The sequence below is a fragment of the Lithobates pipiens genome, unplaced genomic scaffold, assembly GCF_037356315.1.
Source record: "Lithobates pipiens isolate NorthernLeopardFrog02 unplaced genomic scaffold, aLitPip1_a1.2 Scaffold_8, whole genome shotgun sequence".
NCBI lineage: Eukaryota > Metazoa > Chordata > Amphibia > Anura > Ranidae > Lithobates > Lithobates pipiens.
In genome coordinates this window covers 31,715,373-31,738,106 of record NW_027507903.1, presented here as the reverse complement: position 1 = coordinate 31,738,106, position 22,734 = coordinate 31,715,373, and positions in this window count along the sequence as shown.

Below are 22,734 nucleotides of genomic sequence, written 5' to 3'. Positions count from 1 at the left end.
TAATACACTCTTCAAATGTGCTTTAAAATGTATGGTTTTCTCTTTTATGAACAAAAAAATACTGACGTTATGCTGTTGCGCTGGTATAATAATGCTATGGGCTTGGTATGACATTTTTTCCAGGGCTGTATTTTATTCCCAGTCCGGCCCTGCTGAGACCACCCTTTTTTGAAGCCAATTAGAGCCTCAGGCTCTAATCATGTGCTTCTAAAAAAAAAACCCATTGGAATACATGCGTCAGGTGCCCTGCATGTAGATTAGGGGTTCGGGTGCATGGATTAGGCGGCGGGCCGCCACTGATTTTAAGGCTTCTTTCACAGGGGGTGATTTGATCCACGTCCCATAAAGGGCCATGGTTACCAGCACAGGGATGCACAGGTGTTGTGTTCATCCCTTTTCTGACAGTTCCATAGCTGTCTATTGCGATGCAGCATCTGCACAGACACAGCCGCTGCTCGCAATTTGACATCCATGCGGGTGCCTGGCTCTGAATGCACTCAGGGTGAATTTGAGGACACACACCCACATAGATGTCATATTTGGAACAGCGGCTGTGTCTGTGCAGACCCTGCGTCCCAATAGACAGCTATGGAACTGTCAGGACAAGGAAGCACGCAACATGGCCCTGTGAGCAAGGCCTAATTATGCTGCATAAACATACATGCAGAATTAAACACCGCACACACCTGTATGCAGTGTAAGCTACGCCCTGTGTAAATGTGGCCTAATAAATGGAGTAAGTGTGGGGGGGTTGGGGGGGCAGCAGGTAGTGGCTTCAGCATTGGGAACATGTGACATATTCCACGCTTAAAACGGGTGGAACATAGAACATGTTCTCAAAAGTGAACTTATCCTGTAAAGCAGGGGTCTCCAAACTGTGGCCTGTGGGCCAAATGTGGCCCTTTGCTTGCTTTTATCCAGCCCTTGGGGCACTACTCTTCCCACTGACACCAACAATGAGGTACTATTTCTCTCACTGGCACCAGAGATGAGGAACTGATTCTCCCACTGACACCAATTATGGTGCACTACTCCTCCCATTGACACCAGAGATGGGGAACTACACCTCCCATTGATATCAGAGATAGGACACTATTCCTCCCACTGACACCAGAGATGGGACACTATTCCTCCCATTGACACCAGAGATGGGACACTATTCCTCCCATTGACACCAGAGATGGGGCACTATTCCTCCCATTGACACCAGAGATAGGACACTATTCCTCCCACTGACACCAGAGATGGGGAACAACTTCTCCCATTGACACCAGAGATGGGACACTATTCCTCCCATTGACACCAGAGATGGGACACTATTCCTCCTATTGACACCAGAGATGGGGAACTACTCCTCCCATTGAAACCAAAGATGGGACACTTGTCAGAGGATCAACAGATTACAGCGTCTGTGCTTCCCTGTGCGCCGGGCAGACCGGCGCAACAGCGCACACGGGTGCGCAATGCCACGGGTTTGCGCATATGGGTGCACAAATTAGCGGGTCCACGCGCACACAGTACTGAGGGTCGGCGCACGCATGTGCGCGATGCGGCGCAATGCCGGGCGCGCATGTGCACGGCTATGCGCATGGCTATGTACACAACGTGATTCCCCTGACTGGCAACATTGTACTCTGTGTCATTGCTGGTTTGTCTCTTCAGCTCCTGTGTTCCTGTGCCTTGCCTGTGTTTCCTGTGCCTACTTGTTGTGACCTTGACCGTGCCTGACTACTCTTGGACCTCTCCTGTGATTGACCCTTCTGCTGATTCCCGTGTTTGACCCTCTGCCTCCTCCTGGACTTCTCTCAGCCTACTCCCTGTGTTTGACACACAAGACTTGCTGTTTGACCTCCTGTGTATTACTTCGGCTTGCTCTCAGACTCTGAATCTATCTGGACTTCCTGGTGTTTGATCCTTGGCCTCCTATTGTTCCAAACTCCAGGTGCTAGAGCTTTAGCCGGGCGTTTCTCCAGTCAAGTCCACCTTGCACGGGTACATATTCTCCCAAGAAGACCTTCTGCCTATATGTCACCTGCTGGCAACCCGTGCCCAGTGCACGCTGTTCCACTCTCAGGGGTACTGTGCACCCATTTGCAAGGGAAGCAGCTCTCAGCAACTCGGCCCTGGTGAATACCTGACAATACTATTCCTCCCATTGACATCAGAGATGGGACACTATTCCTCGAATTGACACCAGAGATGGGACACGATTCCTCTAATTGACACCAGAAATGGGGCACTATTCCTCCCACTAACACCAGAGATGGGGCACTATTCCTCCCACTGACACCAGAGATGGGACACTATTCCTCCCACTGACACCAGAGATGGGGCACTATTCCTCCCACTGACACCAGAAATGGGGCACTATTCCTCCCACTAACACCAGAGATGGAGCACTATTCCTCCCACTGACACCAGAGATGGGGCACTATTCCTCCCACTGACACCAGAGATGGGGCACTATTCCTCCCACTGACACCAGAGATGGGGCACTATTCCTCCCACTGACACCAGAGATGGGGCACTATTCCTCCCACTGACCACCAAATACGGTGCAATATTTCTCCAACTGACACCAATGATGCAATTTCTTTACTCCCACTAACCACCAAGCCCATGGCATTGTTTACTGCCACTGATGACAGGGCATTTTCTACTCCCACTGGACAATACGGCCCCCCTAAAGTTTGAACGGCAGTTAACTGGCCCCTTGAAAAGTTTAGAGACCCCTGCTTTAAAGAGGAAGTAAACCCTTCCAAACAACTTGGACCTATAGGTAAGCCTAGATTAAGGCTTACCTGTAGGTCCAAGCAATATCTCCTAAACCTATATGGTTTAGGAGATATTTGCCCGAAAATGGGCACTGCTGTCTACGGCGCATGCGCCGTAGACAGCGGCGCGCATGCGCACTAAATGCGGCAAATCCAAGAATGGATTTGCCAAATTTGTCGACTCCCGTGCGCATGCGCGGGAGTGATGTCATCGCGGCTTCGCCGTATGACAGCGGCGGAGCTGCGAGGTGCGACTCCCGTGCGCATGCGCGGGAGTGACGTCATCGCGGTTGCGCCGCTGTGATTCGTCGGAGCTGCGAGACGCCACAAGCAACATGGATGCGGCGGACTACAGGGGACAGCGGCGACTTCGCTGGCTCCTGTGTCAGGTAAGTGACACATAATGAGCTACTATGCGATGCATAGTAGTCCATTATGCTTTACCTTTGCAGGGAAAAAAAGAGGAAGTAAACCCATCAGGGTTTACTTCCTCTTTAAAGCATTATTAATCCCAAAAGCAAACATTTATTTTATTGCAGCTTACTCATTCTTAGATAAGATGGCGGCATTTGTTTTTGTTTTGTTTCTTAGGCTTTCTTTCTTCTATTTTCATCTGGACAGTAAGTCTGTTGTTTTTCAATAGAACAAGGTCTCCAACAGAATGTACCAGTTATAGAGATAAGACAAACCATTCAACACTGGCAGGGGTGATTATAATGATCAGTTTTATTGATTTACAGTAAGTAAAACCTTTATCCCAAAAGGAAAAATAATTGTTTGCTGTAACTGCTTATAAGATTGTAAGCTCCAACGAGCAGGGTGGCCCTCTGATTCCTCCTGTATTGAATTGTATTGTAACTGTACTGTCTGCCATCATGTTGTAAAACGCTGAGCAAACTGTTGGCGCTATATAAATCAGGTATAATAAGAATAAATAATTAATAAGCTGAGAGCTGGAGTTTGGCTACAATTTGTTAATGTATTTAAATCTGCTAAAACATTTAACACTCTCCCCTCCCGCCGAGACTGATAGTGCTGCTGTCCAAAGGTGCCCCCTGTGCGCCTTCATCCAGAGTGGGCAGTCTGCTTCTGTCAGGGCTAGGCTCCTCCCATCTCTCTTCTCTGTGTTCAAGCTGCTCAGCTGTTAGATAATTGTCAGCACTCATTGATTCCTCAGTGGCAGTGAGACTCGCCTGATCACCGATCCGGGCAAGGGGTCGATCCCGACCCCTTATCACGTGATCAGCTGTCAGCCAATGACAGCTGATCATGTGATATAACGGAGCCGGTAATCGGCTATTATTCCTCCTCGCGCTGACAGCACGAGGAGAAAAAAAAAGCCGATCACCGGCGGCCGTGATCGGGACATCAGTCCCGATCACGGCCAGCCCTGCTAGTGCCCACCTGCCCCCTGCAAGTGCCACATTAAAAAAGTAAGTGCCCCCCATCAGTGCCACCCAGCAGTGCCCACAGTGCCACCCAGCAGTGCCCACAATCTGCCTTAACAAAGGTGCTGCACCCCAGTGCCACATATCCGTGCCCATTAGTGTCATCTACCAGTGCCCAGCAGTGCCGCCCATCAGTGCCCAGCAGTGCCACCTATCAGAGCCACCTATCAGTGCCACCTATCAGTGCCCATCAGTCCCATCTATCAGTGGTACCTATCAGTGCCCATCCGTGCCACCCATCCGTGCCACCCATCTGTGCCACCCATCTGTGCCACCCATCCGTGCCATCTTATGTGCCCATCTTTGCCCATCAGTGCCGCCTTATCTGTGCCCATCGGTGCTGCCTTATCTTTGCCTATTTGTGCCGCCTTAACTATGCCTATCAGTGCCCACCAGTGCAGCCTATCAGTGCCCACCAGTGCAGCCCATCAGTGCCCACCAATGCAGCCCATCAGTGCCCACCAGTGCAGCCTATCAGTGCCGCCTCATCAGCGCACTTCAATGAAGGAGAAAAATGACCTGTTTGCAAAATTTTATAACAAACTATTAAACATGATTTTTCTTTTTTTTTTGCATCTTTTTTTGTTTGTTTAGCAAAAAATAAAACTCCGAGCTGTAACTAAATACCACCAAAAGAAAGCTCTATTTGTGGGAAAAAAATGATAAAAATTTCATTTGGGTACAGTGTTGTATGCCCGCGCAATTGTCATTCAAAGTGCATCAGCGCTGAAAGCTGAAAATTGGTCTGGGACTGAGGGGGGTTTAAGTGCCCAGTAAGCAAGTGGTTAAACTGCCTCATTCATTCCCTTCCTGCCTTCGCCTTGGTCAACATATCTGGAGTTTCTCTGCTGTGCTCCTGTGAAAGGCTTTGTCTGGCTGATATCCTTCCTAGTACCTGATCCTGTACTTCTGCCTCTGACTTTGCTGATCTCTGGTTTCCTTTTCACTGGCTTGCCTAACTACCTGCTTTGACTTCCGATCCCTGGCTTATGTTTTGACTACATTTACTGATCTGTACCATTTTTACCATTACATTAAAAGGTGTAATTTTTACTGAATTTCTGTCTCAGTCTGATTCATGGTTCCTGACAGGTTCCTGGTTGTGTGCGATGATGTCGCAGGCTCCGTCCAACGCATTTCATCACTAATTTCACTACCCTTATATTTGTTATACTCACTGTGGAAATTAAGGTGTTAATCCTGTGTATTGTGTAAAAAGGTTGCTTAATCCTGTCTTCTCTGATCCACCCGTACCCTCCTCTGTTCCCAATCCATCTCCTGATAGAACAGAGCCTTGGGGGCAAGCGGCATATGCTCAGTTTGGTGTGTATTGTTAGAGAGTCTTTTTTTTCTGTGAGGGTGTATGCAAACAGCACAGGGCCAATCAGCACTGTCCAGACAGGGGGTCAGGGGTCCTGCAGCCTCATAGGACAGTCAGAGGAGAATGAAAACACCTCCTACAAGCTTTAACCAGACACTGATAGACGTCACAAGATTGCTTTATACTGCTAAAAAGAAAAGGTATTTAGCAGTTTATATTTACTAAAATAATTGCATTCCCATGTTCTGTGTACTGTGGGAGACCAGATATAGTGAATGCAGGGTCCTGGGTTTAGTAACACTTTAAGTTTTTCTTATTTTCTCTTCTGCTGTGCAGCGCACCCATTGGCTGGGCAGAAAGCATGCATAATGCACCTATTGGCTGGGACAGAAAGCCTGCACAGTACACCCATTGGCTTGGATGTGCTGCAGTCTGCCTCCTGATACCCACTCAGCCAGTAGCTGACTGAAGTTGTCTGCTACATCCCTCCCTCATCCTCCCAGCTTATTATGTGGCCAGCCGAGGATGACACTGGGTGGGGCGGTGTGATTTTTGTTATGGGGGATCAGACACCCCAGCCCAGTCCGCCCCTGTCCGGTACAAAGCCCGTTTTCCAGGATTCTGGCCGGGACATTCTCAGACTGGGACATGGGTCTGAATTCTGTGAATGTCCTGGCCAAATCGGGACTACACTGGTGTAAACTAGTGCGATTGGAATACATATAAAACACTACGTATACATTGTTGATGGAGATTAACCAGTTGCTGACAGCCCTAGAGCACTCTTAGCCCTTGTACACACACGGTTGGACATTCCGATGGGAAATGTCCGATCGGACCGTGTTGTCGGATAAGCCGACCGTGTGTGGGCTTCATCTGACTTTTTCCGTCGGAATGTCCGACCAACAAAGTTTGAGAGCTGGATATAAAAAAATTTCCGACAACATGATCCGATCGGACTTTGTCCAATCGTTTGTAGAGAATTCCGATCGGACAAAGTGCCACGCATGCTCAGATCAAATTCCTAGACCAAAGCTATTGTCTACTAGCCTGAACATAGTCTCGTCGTAACTAAATAACGTCATCACGTTACGAACGATCGGATTTTCCATCACCTTTGTCCGGCCGTGTGTATGCAACACCAGTTTTGGATAAAATCCGACGGATTTTGTTGTCGGAATGTCTGACCTTGTGTACAATGGCTTACAGGGTGGCAGTTGTGCACTGCTTCATGTATATATATATATACGTGATCCTGCAATTTCGCCTGCAGGGGTCGCACAGGGGCTGATTCTGCTGTGATTATTCACAGCAGAAGCCGATCTGTGGGTGCCCGGGCCCTTGATGTTTGCCGGCACCCGCTGATCATCCGGCAGAGACTCCAAACGTAGCTCAGCCTATGTAAACAAGGCAGAGCTCTGTTTTGATGGAGGAAGGGATGGCTTTTGTGTTCCTGCAAAGCAGGGAATAAAATCCATCACATCCCTTAGTAAAAGTTTATATTTACTAAAATAATTGCATTCCCATGTTCTGTGTACTGTGGGAGACCAGATATAGTGAATGCAGGGTCCTGGGTTTAGTAACATTTTTTTTTCCTCTTCTGCAGTTCAGGTAGGGTTGCCACCTCATCCCTTTAAACCCAAAAACACATGTGAATTACACAGGTTCTGAGGCTAATTTAATGCAGATAGCGAATTTAGTTTGATTACCATCTTAATCCCACACCAAACTAATGTAATTAAAATGTTTTCGGTTTTAAAGGGATAAGGTGTCAGCCCCATGTACAGGCCTATGAAATGTGAAATACGTTCTTCTCAAAACAACAATTTTTCGATCCACATGTGCTAAACCACCCCTATGCTTGCACTGACCCGATTCCTCGCCTTATGTAATATCTCCAGGAAAAAAGTCATAAAAATTTTCTTCGTCTTAATATATTCCACTTCCTGAGTCTGAATTAGTTTTGTTGCTAAGTGCACAAGACTTGAAATCCAGAGGAAGCTGGGTATTTGCATTAACTTTGAGAAAAGTCACCACATCCTGTTGAATTTTTACACAAAGAGTCTATCAAATCTATTTCCTGAACATTGGAGGCTCTTAAACTGTCAGAATTAACCCCTTAGTCGTTATGCATTTTTTTTTTTTATATTGCAAACTGGCGGCACAATACGTATGGAGTTCATCCATAAGCTGGGAAAGAGTTAATAAATGGTTAAAGGGAAAATTATAATACAATGGCGGCATGTATTTATTTATAAGAGGGGCAAATATTGGATGAAAAAGGTGGATAGGTACACCTGTCTGCACTTCCTGTCCTGTTAAAAGGGGAAAAAGAATGAAGACCCCTCTTCATAAAAGTGTGCGAAAGTTCACATTTAGGGCCGTTCACAACACAATTTCTGCGCTCCGGATACATTTCTGCATGCACGTTTTTATGCATTCCAGTGCCTTTTTAATACGTTTTTGATGCGTTTTGGACCCTCTTTTGTTCTTCATATCAATACAGGATGCATGCTGGTGAGTTTTTGATGCATTCCTGTGCATTTTTGATGCATTTTGCCATGTTCCAGATGAGTTCCATACAGAAAAAAATGCAACATGTTCTACCTTTGACTGCATTACCATAGTTGCCAACATTCTCCAAAAAAATGTAGGGACACATTTTTTTTGTCTGTAGGTGAAGTGTTTTTTTTTAACTAGGGGCAGGGTATTTGTTTGTAGGCGTGTCCTATCTGCATTTTAAAAATATGGCCAGCAATTTCAATTATGCTAAGTAATGGGCGTGGCTTAAAGGTTGTGTGGTTAAATAGAGTCTAAGATGACTTACATAGTGGAGAATGTGGTAATATGTAGTGAAAGAAAAAATAGAACGAGAGATGGAGGGGAGAGAGAAAGAGGAATAAGGAGAAAAAGAAAGAAAGAAAGAAAGTGGGATGGAGGGCTTGGGCTATCCCCTGAGACAATTCTGAAGGACTACAAGTCCCACAAATGTCATTCCTTGTCAGCAGTTAGGCCTGAAGTTTTACAGGAACATAAAAAGTTGCCTAGATTAGATGTGTTGGCAGTTTTCTTGTTGTTGCTTTTAAGCTTGAAAAACTCACGGCCAAATGAGGACCTGGCTTTACAGGTACCAAAGACCTCCTCATCCCCTCCCGTGCTGTGTCCGGGGGGTCTTGGTGGGAGGGGTCCATCTAAGAGAGGCATATGAATGAATTTAGCTCCCAACTGTCCCTGATTTTGTGGAACTGTCCCTGATTTGGAACAAAGTACCTCTGTCCCTCTTTCCTCCTCATTTGTCCCTCATTTTGTTCTGATCTATATAGTTATATATAAAATTAATTATTTATCTTTCAAAAAGTGTTTCTAGTTCTAAACCTTTCATCCAATTTCTAAATTGCCATATTTGTACATTTTAAAAGTCAGTATAAAGGAATAGTAGTGGTAAAAAAGCCCTTGTGGATTTAACTAATCTTTTTTTTTTATAATTCTCCTTTAAGGGGGAGTGGCAGAGGGTGTGTCCTATGCTTACATATACGTTTACAAACAGGTGTCCCTCATTCTTATCTCAAAAAGTTAGGAGGTATGCAGATGTCCCTGTGAAAAATTCAACAGTTCTCTTCACCCCCCTTTGGGTACTCCAAAGAGAATAGTAATGCAGCGTGCATAGTGTCCCCTCATCCTTCTGTCAGGCCCTGTTCCGAGCTACATACCCCTACAGAGTAGTACAGTGTCACTATGGTGACACTGAACTACTCTGATCACAGTATGTAAAACAAAAGATTGTAAAAAACAAAGAAATAAAATGTAAAGAATTGGATAAAAAATATATTATTATTATTGTAGCGGCCACAACCCTTGCTGGGCGGCCTTGACTTATTGGGTTTACCAGTTACCTTCTCTTGGCCTGCTCTTCCATGTCTAGGGCTTCCCAGGGTTGATACCCAACGACTTGAACACTGACACAGATAAAGTCCTTTAACAAAGGTTTTATTTTGCAGTGGTAACATCCAATAACACAGTCTCTCATGGGAACAGAAGGCACGGGTGAAGAACTGAGGCACCTTAAACTGCAGGTCTAGCAAAGTCTCTAATTCCACCCAGAGAGTAGAGCTCATGGCAGTCAGCACGTTGACTCAAAACTTGAAGCAATCCCATGAACGTGTACAAGTTGTAATTAAGGGTGAACAAGAACCTTTTCCTCAGTACCTGGAACGTTTTCTGTCTCCTCAATGGTACTGGAAAAGCGTGAATTCATCAATGTCCTTCCCAACTAAGTAACCAGGCACTTCCCAGGATGCCACTTGCCAGCCCTCCTCTGAAGAGTCCTCCCCCGGTCACTTCCACGAGCTGTGGCGCCTCTCCAAGCCAAGAGCACACCCGGACACCTTGAATCCTCCCTCAGTTACTGCGCCTCGGACCAGTAGGTTCCGAGACTCGGGAAGCACCGGATCCCTATCCCAGACCAGGCAGGTCTATTAGGGGTCTCTAACAGGAACATGTTGTGGGATGTCGAACACCCCGTGACCCCTCACGGGGCTACCCCGGTCCTGGAACCAGAACAGACCACACGGGTCTCACAAACTCCTCTCCCCCCAACACGTGACCCACACATCTTAAGTACCCCTTCCCAGACTCCCTAGTGGGGCCCAGCACTCCCACTGATTGGTTCCGAGAAGGTTGATACTCAAAATGTCCAACCAGGCCTGGTTCTGGCCTGTCATGTGCACCTCACTGTTCACATGACCAGGCAGAACTTCTCATACAGCCCGGCCAGACTGATGTTAAGGCCCACCTATGTAATTAACCCTCAGAACCCCTACTGTTCTGAGGCAAAAATGAATTTACATGCGTATGACATTTTATCCAAAATGTCATCCGATACATTATTATTATTTGTTTTACATACTGTCAATAATCGTAATCATCGCCACACCAGTCATATGCGATAAAAAAAAAAAAAAATTAATTTCATAATTTTCCAAAAAACTGTGACAAAAAATTACAACTTCAAAAAACTTGACATGCCTCTTACTAAATACATTGGACTGTCTACTTTCCAAAAAGGGATAATTTGGGGGTGCATGTTCTGTCCTGGCAAATCAGGGCCTCATGAATTGGGGTAGGTAGTCAGTAAGGTTGATCTCTACTTGGACAACATGGAGGAAATCAAAAATCCCCAGGAAGATGGTCTTGTGGTCTTTGATCGCACAGTTCTTGGTTTAGAGACATTGATGCTTTATCCACCTAGATGAGTATAAATGTTTCTTTTCATATCACAAAGTCTCTTCTTCTTTTTTTTGCAAGGTAAAACAATACAGAACCGTGGTATATACAGTGTCTTGAAAAAGTATTCATAGCCCTTGAAATTTTCCACATTTTGTCATGTTACAACCAAAAAGAAAAAATGTATTTTATTGGGATTATATGTGATAGACCAACATAAAGTGGCACATAATTGTGAAGTGAAAGAAAAATGATAAATGGTTTTCAATTGTTTTTTTTACAAATAAATATGTGAAAAGTGTGGCGTGCCCCCCTGAGTCAATGCAATTGCAATGCAATTACAGCTGCAAGTCTTTTTGGGGGTGTTTTTACTAGCTTTGCACATCCAGAGAGTGACATTTTTGCCCATTCTTCCTTGCAAAATAGCTCAAGCTTTGTCAGATTTGATGGAGAACATCTGTGAACAGCAATTTTCAAGTCTTGCCACAGATTCTCAATTGGATTTAGGTCTGGACTTTGACTGGACCATTCTAAACACATGAATACGCTTTGATCTAAAAAGGTTCCATTGTAGTTCTGGCTGTATGTTTAGGGTCGTTGTCCTGCTGGAAGGTGAACCTCCGCCCCAGTCTCAAGTCTTTTGCAGACTCTAACAGGTTTTCTTTTAATATTGCCCTGTATTTGGTTCCATTCACTTTCCTATCAACTCTGACCAGCTTCCCTGTCCCTGCTGAAGAAAAGCATCCCCACAACATGATGCTGCCACCACCATGTTTTATGATGGGGATGGTGTGTTCAGGGTGATGTGCAGTGTTAGTTTTCCACCACTCATAGCGTTTTTCTTTTAGACCAAAAAGTTCCATTTTGATCTCATCTGACCAGAGCACCTTCTTCCACATGTTTGCTGTGTCCCCCACATGGCTTCTCCCAAACTGCAAAGGGGATCTCTTATGGCTTTCTTTCAACAATGTCTTTCTTCTTGCCACTCTTCCATAAAGGCCAGATTTCTGGATTCTCCAACCTGAGCTGTGGATCTCTGCAGCTCCTCCAGAGTTACCATGGGCCTCTTGGCTCCTTCTCTGATTAATGCTCTCCCTGCCCGGCCTGTTAGTTTAGGTGGACGACCATGTCTTGGTAGGTTTGCAGTTGTGCCATACTCTTTCCTCTTTTGGATGATGGATTAAATAGTGTTCTGTGAGATGTTCAAAGCTTGGGATGTTTTTTTATAACCTATCACTGCTTTAAACTTCTCCACAACTTTATCCGAGACCTGTCTGGTGTGTTCCTTGGCCTTCGTGATGCTGTTTATTCACTAAGGTTCTCTAATAAACCTCTGAGGGCTTTACAGAACAGTTATATTTATACTGAGATTAAATTACACACAGATGGACTCTATTTACTAATTAGGTGACTTCTGAAGGCAATTAGTTCCACCAGATTTTAGGTTTCAGAGTAAAGGGGGCTGAATACAAATGCACGCCACACTTTTCAAATATTTATTTGTAAAAAAAAAATTGAAAACCATTTTTAATTGTCTTTCCACTTCACAATTATGTGCCACTTTGTGTTGGTCTATCACATAAAATCCCCAAAAAATACATTTACGCTTTTGGTTGTAACATGACAAAATGTGGAGAATTTCAAGGGGTATGAATACTTTTTCAAGGCACTGTACAGTTAGCCCATTCATGGGGCATCTGCCATGTGTTCACAAATGACAAAAAGGACAACAAGAACTTAAAGATTCATAGAGACCATACAGCAACCATAGATGGCAACAGTTAACTAACCAAAAGAGAAAAACAAAATAAGCAAAAGAAAAACAAAAAATGTAAATAAGTAAAATCATGGTGCATATTTATTTGTTTTATACTCAGTAAAATCTTCTACTTGTTAAAATAAAATACAAATCATAGTGCTTGGCTAAAGCACAAAAATAAGGATGATACACAGGAGCATCAATACCCATTTGGACCTCGTATGACCCCCAATCAATAAATTTAAAATGCTATCCATGCTATGAGTGGCTGTCAAGACGTTATCTAGCCAGCAGGACCAAACATTATAAAACGTATTAGGACAACTTCTGTTAACCACTTGCTTACTGGGCACTTAAACCCCCCCTCCTGCCCAGACCAATTTTCAGCTTTCACCACTGATGCATTTTGAATGACAATTGCGCGGGCATACAACACTGTACACAAATTAAATTTTTATCATTTTTTCTGCACAAATAGAGCTTTCTTTTGGTGGTATTTAATTACAGCTGGGAGTTTTATTTTTTGCTAAACAAACAAAAAAAGATGCTTTTCTCCTTTATTGAAATGCGCTGATGAGGCGGCACTGGTGGGCACTGATAGGCTGCACTGGTGGGCACTGATAGGCTGCACTGGTGGGCACTGATAGGCACAGTTAAGGCGGCACTAATAGGCACAGATAAGGTGGCACCGATAGGCACAGATAAGGCAGTACTGATGGGCACAGATAAGGCGGCACTGATGGGCAAAGATGGGCACAGATAAGATGGCACTGATGGATAGCACTGATGGGTGGCACGGATGGGTGGCACAGATGGGTGGCACTAAGGGGCACTGATTGGTACCACTGATAGATGGGACTGATGGGCACTGATAGGTGGCACTGATAGGTGGCTCTGATAGGTGGCACCGCTGGGCACTGATGGGCGGCACTGATGGGCACTGATGGGCACTGGTAGATGACACTGATGGGCACGGATATGTGGCACTGGGGTGCAGCACTGTTGTTGAGGCAGATTGTGGGAACTGATAGCTGGCACTGTGGGTACTGATGGGTGGCACTGTGGGCACTGATGGGTGGCACTGTGGGCACTGATGGGTGGCACTGATGGGTGGCACTGATGGGGGGCACTTTTTTATTATTTAGGTGGCACTGGCAGGGGGCAGGTGGGCACTGATAAGCTGGGCCTGATCCGGACTGATGTCCCGATCACGGCCGCCGGTGATCTGCTTTTGTTTTTTCTCCTCGCGCTGTCAGCGCGAGGAGGAAAAATAGCCGATTACCGGCTCTGTTGTGTCACATGATCAGCTGTCATTGGCTGACAGCTGATCACGTGGTAAGGGGTGGGCATCGATCCCTTGCTCCGATCCGTGATCAGGCGAGTCTCATAGACTCGCTGATCACAGAGCGCACCGCGCGCTCCCCTCAGGGGGCGCGCAGGCCGCTCGGGCACAGGACGACGTCAATAGACGTAGTCCCGGCAAAGCAGGTCTGCGCTGTAGCCGCCATTCAGCTATAGTGTGGATCTCTAGTGGTTAAGGTAGGTGTCCTTATACAGGGGGAGATTAGAATTGCTCAACTGTATCTAAAAACGAGTAGAAGAAGAAATGTTTTCCAGCTAAGCGTAATGGCTTTCCTCGCATTAAATAGCAATAAGCTCAACAGAGCTTTCCGAGCTACCATAGGGGCTAATTCTTCTACCGACCCCAATAGACAGAATTTAGGTGACAAAGCAATAGGTATCTGCACCATCTCATTGATGACAGCCAGTACATTTTGCCAATAGGAGACAATCATAGGGCATGACCAAAATACATGCATGAAGTCTCCAGGGGAAAAGGTGCACCGCCAGCAAGAGAAGGAGATATTTGGATCCATTTTATGAAGCCAAACTTCTCTTTTAATACAAGTTTAATCCATGTGTGTTTGTGGATGCCAGAAATCAAAGACCAATTTTTTAGTAACTAACGTGCTGCACTTTTATCAATAATATTGTTCCCAGCTACTGTATCTCTGTGGATTACAGAACCCATCCCCTCAATGCATAGGTGTGCACAGTCTATTGCATTAGGGTGTGCATCCCAAAGGTCAAACGCATATGCGTGTGTGTGCGCATGTGTATATATACTGACAGTGTCATTAGGCAAAGACTGGTGTCAGTAGGGGAGTAGTCGGTGTCAGTAGTTTTTATTTTTATTATTGTTTACAATTATATTTATTTAAAAAAATAATAATAATTAGGAGCCCTATTAGGGTGCTTTGCTGAAATATCAGGGGTCCAATCACGGGGAATCTGCGCCACACGGGTGATTAGGATGTGCCCAGGCATACCTGGCACACCTATGCCTCTATGAAAAAGAGAATAGCAAGGAGAAGTACTCTGTAGTTCTGTCCTAGGATGAAAATACTGCTCCTACATAGGTACAGTACAGGCCTTGAAAAAGAAAACAAATGCAGCCACCACATCTAAGGACTGGTAAGATGCAATATATTGCTTTTTTGTTCTTGGATTAGGGTACGCTTAATGAAAAAAATCTAGTCATGGAAAAGTACAATATGGTTCTATGTTTCCTGTTAGAACTGTTGTTAGAAATAAGATGTGTACTAGAAGAAAGCAGTCTGGGAAATGAAATCTGGGAATTGCGTGTTTCTTTATACCTGGGTGCCATACCAGTTAGTAGATGGCTGGGCACTCTTCAATATACAGTAATGCCCTGTACACACGGTCGGACTTTCCAACAGAAAATGTGCGATCGGATCTTGTTGTCGGAAAATCCGATCCTGTGTGGGCTCCATCGGACTTTTTCCGTCTGAATTTCCGACACACAAAGTTTGAGAGCAGGATCTAAAATTTTCCAACAACAAAATCCGATTGTTTAAATTTCCGATCGTGTGTAGACAATTCCGACGGACAAAGTGCCCCGCATGCCCAGAATAAATTAGGAGACGAAAGCTATTGGCTACTGCCCTCTTTATATTCCTGTCGTACAACGAAAGGATTTTCCGACAACTTTGTGCGACAGTGTGTATGCAAGACAAGTTTGGGCCAAAATCCGTCAGGAAAAATCTGACGGAATGTCCAACCGTGTGTACAGGTGGAAGACCTGTTGAGTTTAATCTGTAGATCATGCCCTTTCCTTTTTTTTTCAGATTTTATTAGAATTTTTCCATAACAAACGTAGAAAATTACAACAAATAACAATCAATTTAACTGTTAAAACAATTGCATTAACAGTTCATTATCAACCCAGAATCAAAAAGTTCCAAAAATTCCAAACTAAGAGAGAAAAAGAAGAAAAAAAAAGATATAATATATAATATTAGTCTGTTATTATGATATTCTATTCATTATTCCAGGGCACCTGATACATTGTATCATTAACAGTATATAAAAGATGTTTTTTTTCCAAGACATGTCAACCCAAACAGAAAATTACAACAGATAACAATCAATTTGACTGTTAAAATAATTGCATGAACATTTCATTGTCAACCCATAATCAAAAAGTTCCAAAAATTCCAAAGTAATTACCCGTACACATGATCGGACTTTCCGACAACAAAACCGTGGAATTTTGTTCGAAGGTTGTTGGCTCCAACTTGTCTTGCATACAGACGATCACACAAATCTTGGGCAACAATTGCGAATGTAGTGACATACAAGACGTACAGCGAGCCGATAAAAAATAAGTTCAATAGTCATGCTCCACCCTTTGGGCTCCTTCTGCTAATGTTGTGTTTGGTGAGCACTGATTCCGAGCATGCGTGGACTTTTGTGTGACAGACTTGTGTACACACGATTGGAAAAGTCCAACAACAAAAAATTTGTTGGAGGAAAATTTGAGAACCTGCTAGCCAACATTTGTTGGCGGGAAGTCCGACAACAAATGTTCGATGGAGCATACACACGGTCGGACTTTTTCCGCCAACAAGCTCACATCCAACATTTGTTGTTGGAAAATCCAATCACGTGTACTGGGCATAAGAGAGAAAAATGCCCTTTGTTTTATTTTTTTCTATTTTTTGCCAGCTCAGGATAATCACATCAACTCATAAACTGTGTCCGGCACTGTTTGTACTTTCACTTTATTTCTGCCAAACCTCATGCAATAAAAATGGCTCATGGAAATGTTGATGATATGCCAAATGGGTGTGGAGAATAGGGGTGTTTGTTTTCGATTAGTCCTTTCCCTAACTGGAAGGGTAAGGAGAACAGTTGGGTCTTTATATGAGGCGGTGACCTGGTAAGGTCAATTGCCTCCATCCCTATCTATATGTCAAAAAACGAGGGGAAAGGGGATTGGGACGTTGAATGAAGCACGTAGGTATAAAGAATTCAGTTTATTATATAAATGAACATACAAATGCATATTCATGAGTAAGTCTATATCCAATACAATTATAACAACTGGTACAATTCATAAAAAATGTATATCTATACATACAATGTAGACGGGTTGCCACATGATTATAAACAAATAATATCAAAAATTATGCCGCGTACACACGGTCGAACTGTTTGACGTACTTAGTCCGTCATACAATCCGACGGACAATCCGGCGTACTTTCCACTGAACGGACTTGACCACACACGGATACACAAACAGTCCGACGAAAGCTTGCGCGATGACGTACAGCACGTACGACGGGACTAGAAATATGAAGTCCAAGACACAGCAAAGCCCTGTAAATCCTTTCTGGGCATGCGCCATTCTTAGTCCGTCGGACTAGCCTACTGACGACCGTATTGTCCGCTGAAACCAAAGTACGACAGAAAGATTTTTGGAAAAACCAAAATTCTTAGTACTCCGGACTGCACGCTGAAAAAGTCAGCTGAAGCCCACACACGAGCGGATTGTCCGCTGAAATGTGTTTCAACGGACTAAGTACGTCAAACAGTTCGACCGTGTGTACGCGGCATAATACATACTGACAGATATCAATTGAATCATAGGGATACGGCATATAACAGCTCTGGTCACTCTGATGCCGCGTACACACGACCAGACTTTCTGGCAGACTAGAGCGGATGGTCTTCCCGACTGACTTTCGGCGGACTTCCGACTGACTTTCCGAATGAACGGACTTGGCCACACACAATCACACCAAAGTCCGATGGATTTGACCGTGATGACATACGACCGGACTAGAATAAGAAAGTTCATAGTCAGTAGCCAATAGCTGCCCTAGCATTGGTTTTCGTCCGTCGGACTAGCATACAGACTAACAAATTTTTCAACCGGACCCAAGTCCATTGGAAAGATTTTGAAACATGTTCTAATGCCGCGTACACGCGACCGGACTTTCTGGCAGACTAGGTCCGACAGTCCTCCCGACTGACTTTTCAGTGGAGTTCTGACGGACTTTCCAAACTAACAGACTTGGCAACACACAATCACACCAAAGTCCGACGGATTCGACCGTGATGACGTATGATCGGACTAGAATAAGGAAGTTCATACCCAGTAGCCAATAGCTGCCCTAACGTCAGTTTATGTCCGTCGGACTAGCATACAGACGAACTGATTTTTCGATCGGACTCGAGTCCTTCGGAAAGATTTGAAACATGTTCTAAATCTAAAGTCTGATTTTTAGACAGCAAAGGTCCGATGAAGCCCACACACGATCGAATTGTCCAGCGGATTCGTTCCGTCGGACCTTTGCTACACGGCATAACTATTTCCATTTCTTGAACTCTGTCTCCCCTGGATGATTTTCTTGCTGGACGGCGGGCCACTGACACCACCTCAGCTCCCCGTTGGAGATGCCCCCCTTTGGGGGTCCCCGATCTACAGCCCCACACTTTTATTATATAGTCAACCTTGTAAGTATGGTAGAGAGTGAGTTTTTACACTTGGTTTTATTTTATTTTATTATGATTTTTCTTTTTTCCTTGGGTAGGATCAGGCCATACAGCAACTCCTTCTATTATATTTTATTGAACTCACGCGCATGCGCCTGAAGAGTGGATCAATCCACGAAATGCATAGAGCTATTAAATGCCGTGCCCCTATGAATTGATATCTGTCAGTATGTATATTTTTGATATTATTCGTTTATAATCATTTGACAACCCGTCTTCATTGTATGTATAGATATACATTTTTATGAATTGTACCAGTTATTATAATTGTATTGGATATACACTTACTCATGAATATGGATTTGCATGTTAATTTATATAATAAACTGAATTTTTTATATAGGTAGGTGCAAGTATGGGTTTTTGTTTACTAGTGATAGCCAGTGCAGGCAAATTTAGGCAGGCCTATGCTGCAAGCTAGGCCTGTCTGTTTTGATCTGAGGGCTGGGAGTGGTTAGAGTAGCAGTGGATGTAACCACCTGTGCTCTAGTTCTGGGGGGCCTCCGCTGCTTCCAGAGAGAAGATTCTGGAAGAGGGGCTGGACCTGGAACTGGGGTGGCAGGCAGCTTGTGTGGGAGCCCTGACCAATCCCCAATTGGTATTGGCAGGGGGTGGGCCTCCTATATAAGCTGAGGTGATATGCCACTGGGGGGGGGGGGGGAGTGGGCTGAGTGAAGTGAGGAATGGAATGCTAGGCAGCAGCAGGAGGACACCCCCATCTGGGTAGGCATGGTGTGCCAATCTCAGGAGAAGGCCCAGGGAGAGCTGTGAGCGAACTTTGCCTCTAAACGGTCATTGGCAATGTCTCTTCCACCACACGGTCGGTGGTAGAGAACTCCTGGAGCAGAGGGGCGGGTGAAGCTGTCGGAAAGCATGGTCCGGTCAAGTTCCTCATAAAGGAATCAGGGCAGTGAAAGGTCGGTGAGTGGTACCACAGTGGAGGGCTGGATGTGCTAACAAGTCTGTGATGGAACTCTGCAATTAAACTGTCATTAGCAGAGTCTTCATCATGCACATGGTGGATGATGGGGAGTCCTGGATCAGAGAAGAGACTGTGGGGATCTGTGTCAAATCGATGTGGCCTGAGGGCCCAGGATTTGCAAGTTGGGCTAGCTGGGAACAGTAGTCCACCACCTAGAGTAATGCTTTCAAACTACTAGGCCTCTGGGGAGAGGTTCTGCAGACCTCAGGCCTAGTAGCAGCGAGCAAACAGAGCCGGTTTAGGGACTTATTCAGAGTCAGTCTTTGTAGAAGATGTGTATACGTTGATTCAGAAACTGTAAGTTCATGCAGGAGGAAACCAGTGGGTGTAAAAGGAAACACGTTTGTGCAGGAGGAGAGTTCTAAGAAGAGATAGTCTGCGGAGGTTGAGCAGAGGAGATGCATGGAGATGCAGGAGGAGATTTGTTCAGTGTTAATACACATCCTATCTTCTGGCTGTAATTTTGTGCTTAAATCTTATGATGGCAATGTTTAATTCTATGGGAATCCCATATTCCTATACCCTATCCAAGTTGTACCCCCCCCCAGTAAAACAACAAAAACAAAACCAGCAAAATACTGTTTCCGGCAGGAAAGGTCCGACGGTCTTCCCGACGGACTTTCGACGGAGTTACGACGGACTTCCAAATGAACGGACTTTGAACGTGATGATACGACTAGAAAAGGAAGTTAAATAGCCAGTAGCCAATAGCTGCCCTTGTGTCGTATTGTATTTGGTCCGTCAGACCAGCATACAGACGAACGGTTTTCCCGATAGGAATTGAGTCCCTCGGAGAGATTTGAAACATGTTCTATTTCTAGGTCCGTCAGATTTTTTTAAAGAAAAACGATCGGACTATCCCACACAATCAGACCATCCGACAGAATGATTCTGTCGGACCTAGTCTGCCGGAAAGTCCGGTCGTGTGTACGCGGTATTAGTATGAAGTCTGCCTATCTATCACAGCGCTCCTTCAGTGTCACCTACAACTCTGTATCCTCCTCTCCATTGCCTCTTTCTGTGGGGGTCCCCCAAGGCTCTGTTCTTGAACCCCTTCTCTTCTCTATTTATACCTCCTCCCTTGGTCACTTGATAAGCGCCCATGGCTTCCAATACCACTTATACGCAGATGTCTATCTGTCTACTCCTCACCTCACTCCTTCAGTCTCCTCTCGCATTACTAACCTGCTAACTGACATATCAGCATGGATGTCACACCACTTCCTTAAACTAAACCTCTCTAAAACTGAGCTATTAATATTCCCCCCTGCACATGCCCCCCTCCATGACTTTTCCATCAAAATCAACAATGCAACCATCAGGCCCTCCCCTCACGCCAGGGTACTCGGTGTAACCCTAGACTCTGACTTGTCATTTCAGCCCCAAGTCCAATCGTTGTCAAAAGTTTGTAGATTTCACCTCCGTAACATCTCTAAAATTCGCCCCTTTTTAACAAATGAAACTACCAAGCTCCTCATTCACTCCCTTGTTATATCTCACCTTGACTATTGCAACTCCCTTCTCATTGGCCTGCCTCTCCATAGGCTCCTCTCCTCTTCAGTCTATCATGAATGCTGCTGCCAGACTTATCCACCTTACCAACCGCTCAGTGTCTGCCAACCCTCTCCTCCAATCCCTACACTGGCTCCCAATCACCCAGCAAATTAAATTCAAAATACTAACCACAACATAGAAAGCCATTCACAACTCTGCCCCGAGCTACATCACCAATCTTGTCTCCAAATATCACCCAAATCGTCTTCTCCGTTCTTCTCAAGACCTCCTACTCTCAAGCTCTTTTGTTTCCTCCTCCCATGCTCGTCTCTGGGACTTCTCCAGAGCCTCTCCAATCCTCTGGAACTCGCTACCTCCACTGGTCCGGCTATCCCCTACTCTTGCTACCTTCAGGCGATCCCTGAAAACTCATCTATTCAGGGAAGCCTATCATGTCTCAAACTAATCTCCTACCACTTCCATCAGCTCATTCCCGACAGTTATAACCTTTTGTACCACCTGCCCCACCCTATTAGATTGTAAGCTCTTCTGAGCAGAGCCCTCTTAATCCTCTTGTATTTTATTGTATTGTAACTGTATTGTCTCCTTTTATATTGTAAAGCACTGCGTAAATTGCTGGCGCTATATAAATCCTGAATAATAATAATAATAATAAGTCTGGCAGCGGGGTGAATTGGTGGATTGTTTGTTATTAGCTGCGACACCATGGCTACATGTATAGATATACATTTTTATGGCTTGTACCAGTTATTACAATTGTATTGTATATACGCTTACTCATGATTATGCGTTTGTATGTTAATTTATATAATAAACTGAATTTTTTATAACTACGTGCTTTATTCAAAGTCCCAATTCCCTTTCCCCTCGTTTTTTGACTAACTGGAAGGGTGCCGCCGCCGCGCTGTATCCACAACCTGCACGCTCATAATAATTATTCTGAATTGGCTGGTTGGGTGAGCTGTTTGAATTCTGCTCTTTAATCTTTATAACTATCTATAATCACACCTTTAAATATATTTGAAGTATTATGTAATCAGCCTCTTATAAGAGTGCAAACATTCAATATGGCTCTTGTATTGCTCAGCCCTGAAGTATTATCACATATTTCCTTTAATGGTTTGTAATGAGCAAACATTCAATGGGTAAAGTACTTATAAATGAATATTTTGCTTATTTGCTGAGTCATTCATAATCAATGTTGAATATCTGCGTTCTAGATCTAGCCATATTAGTTGGGTGATCCAAACAAAATTGACACAAATAGAGCTTTCCTTTGGTGATATTTGATCACATCTGCAGTTTTTATTTTTTGCACTATAAACAAAAAAAAGCAACGTTTAATTTGGGCTTACCGTTACCTTACCTGTTTGCTTTGCCGTCTTGGGGATCCCGTGGTAAATTACACAAAGAATGTTGAAACTGACACTGAACCCTCTTTTGGGTTATTTATTTAGAAAAACAGTCTCTCAATGTAGGGTAGAGGGTTAGGGGTGAGTTCAGGGACTTAAATTGCAGGGTAAAGATATTAAGAGAATCCAGAGAATAAAGTGGTTCCCACACTGGATTCAACAACCCCCTGATAGACCTCTCTCACTAGGCCTAGCAGCCGCTGGGATGCTCGGTAAAGTCTCTGCCACAGACTTGTGATATACACTTGAACGTTACCGAGGGATGTGGATAAATTTAAAGAACTGACATACGGTACCAGTTTCTCTCAGCCAACCCGGCGATACCATATGAGTGTTGATTCAAGTTGCGTCCTTCAACTACAGTAAGTCTCCAGGCTCCTTCAGAGAAGCCAGCCTTGCACACGGCCTTCTCCTGAAAGAGTCCTCCCCTGGGGTTC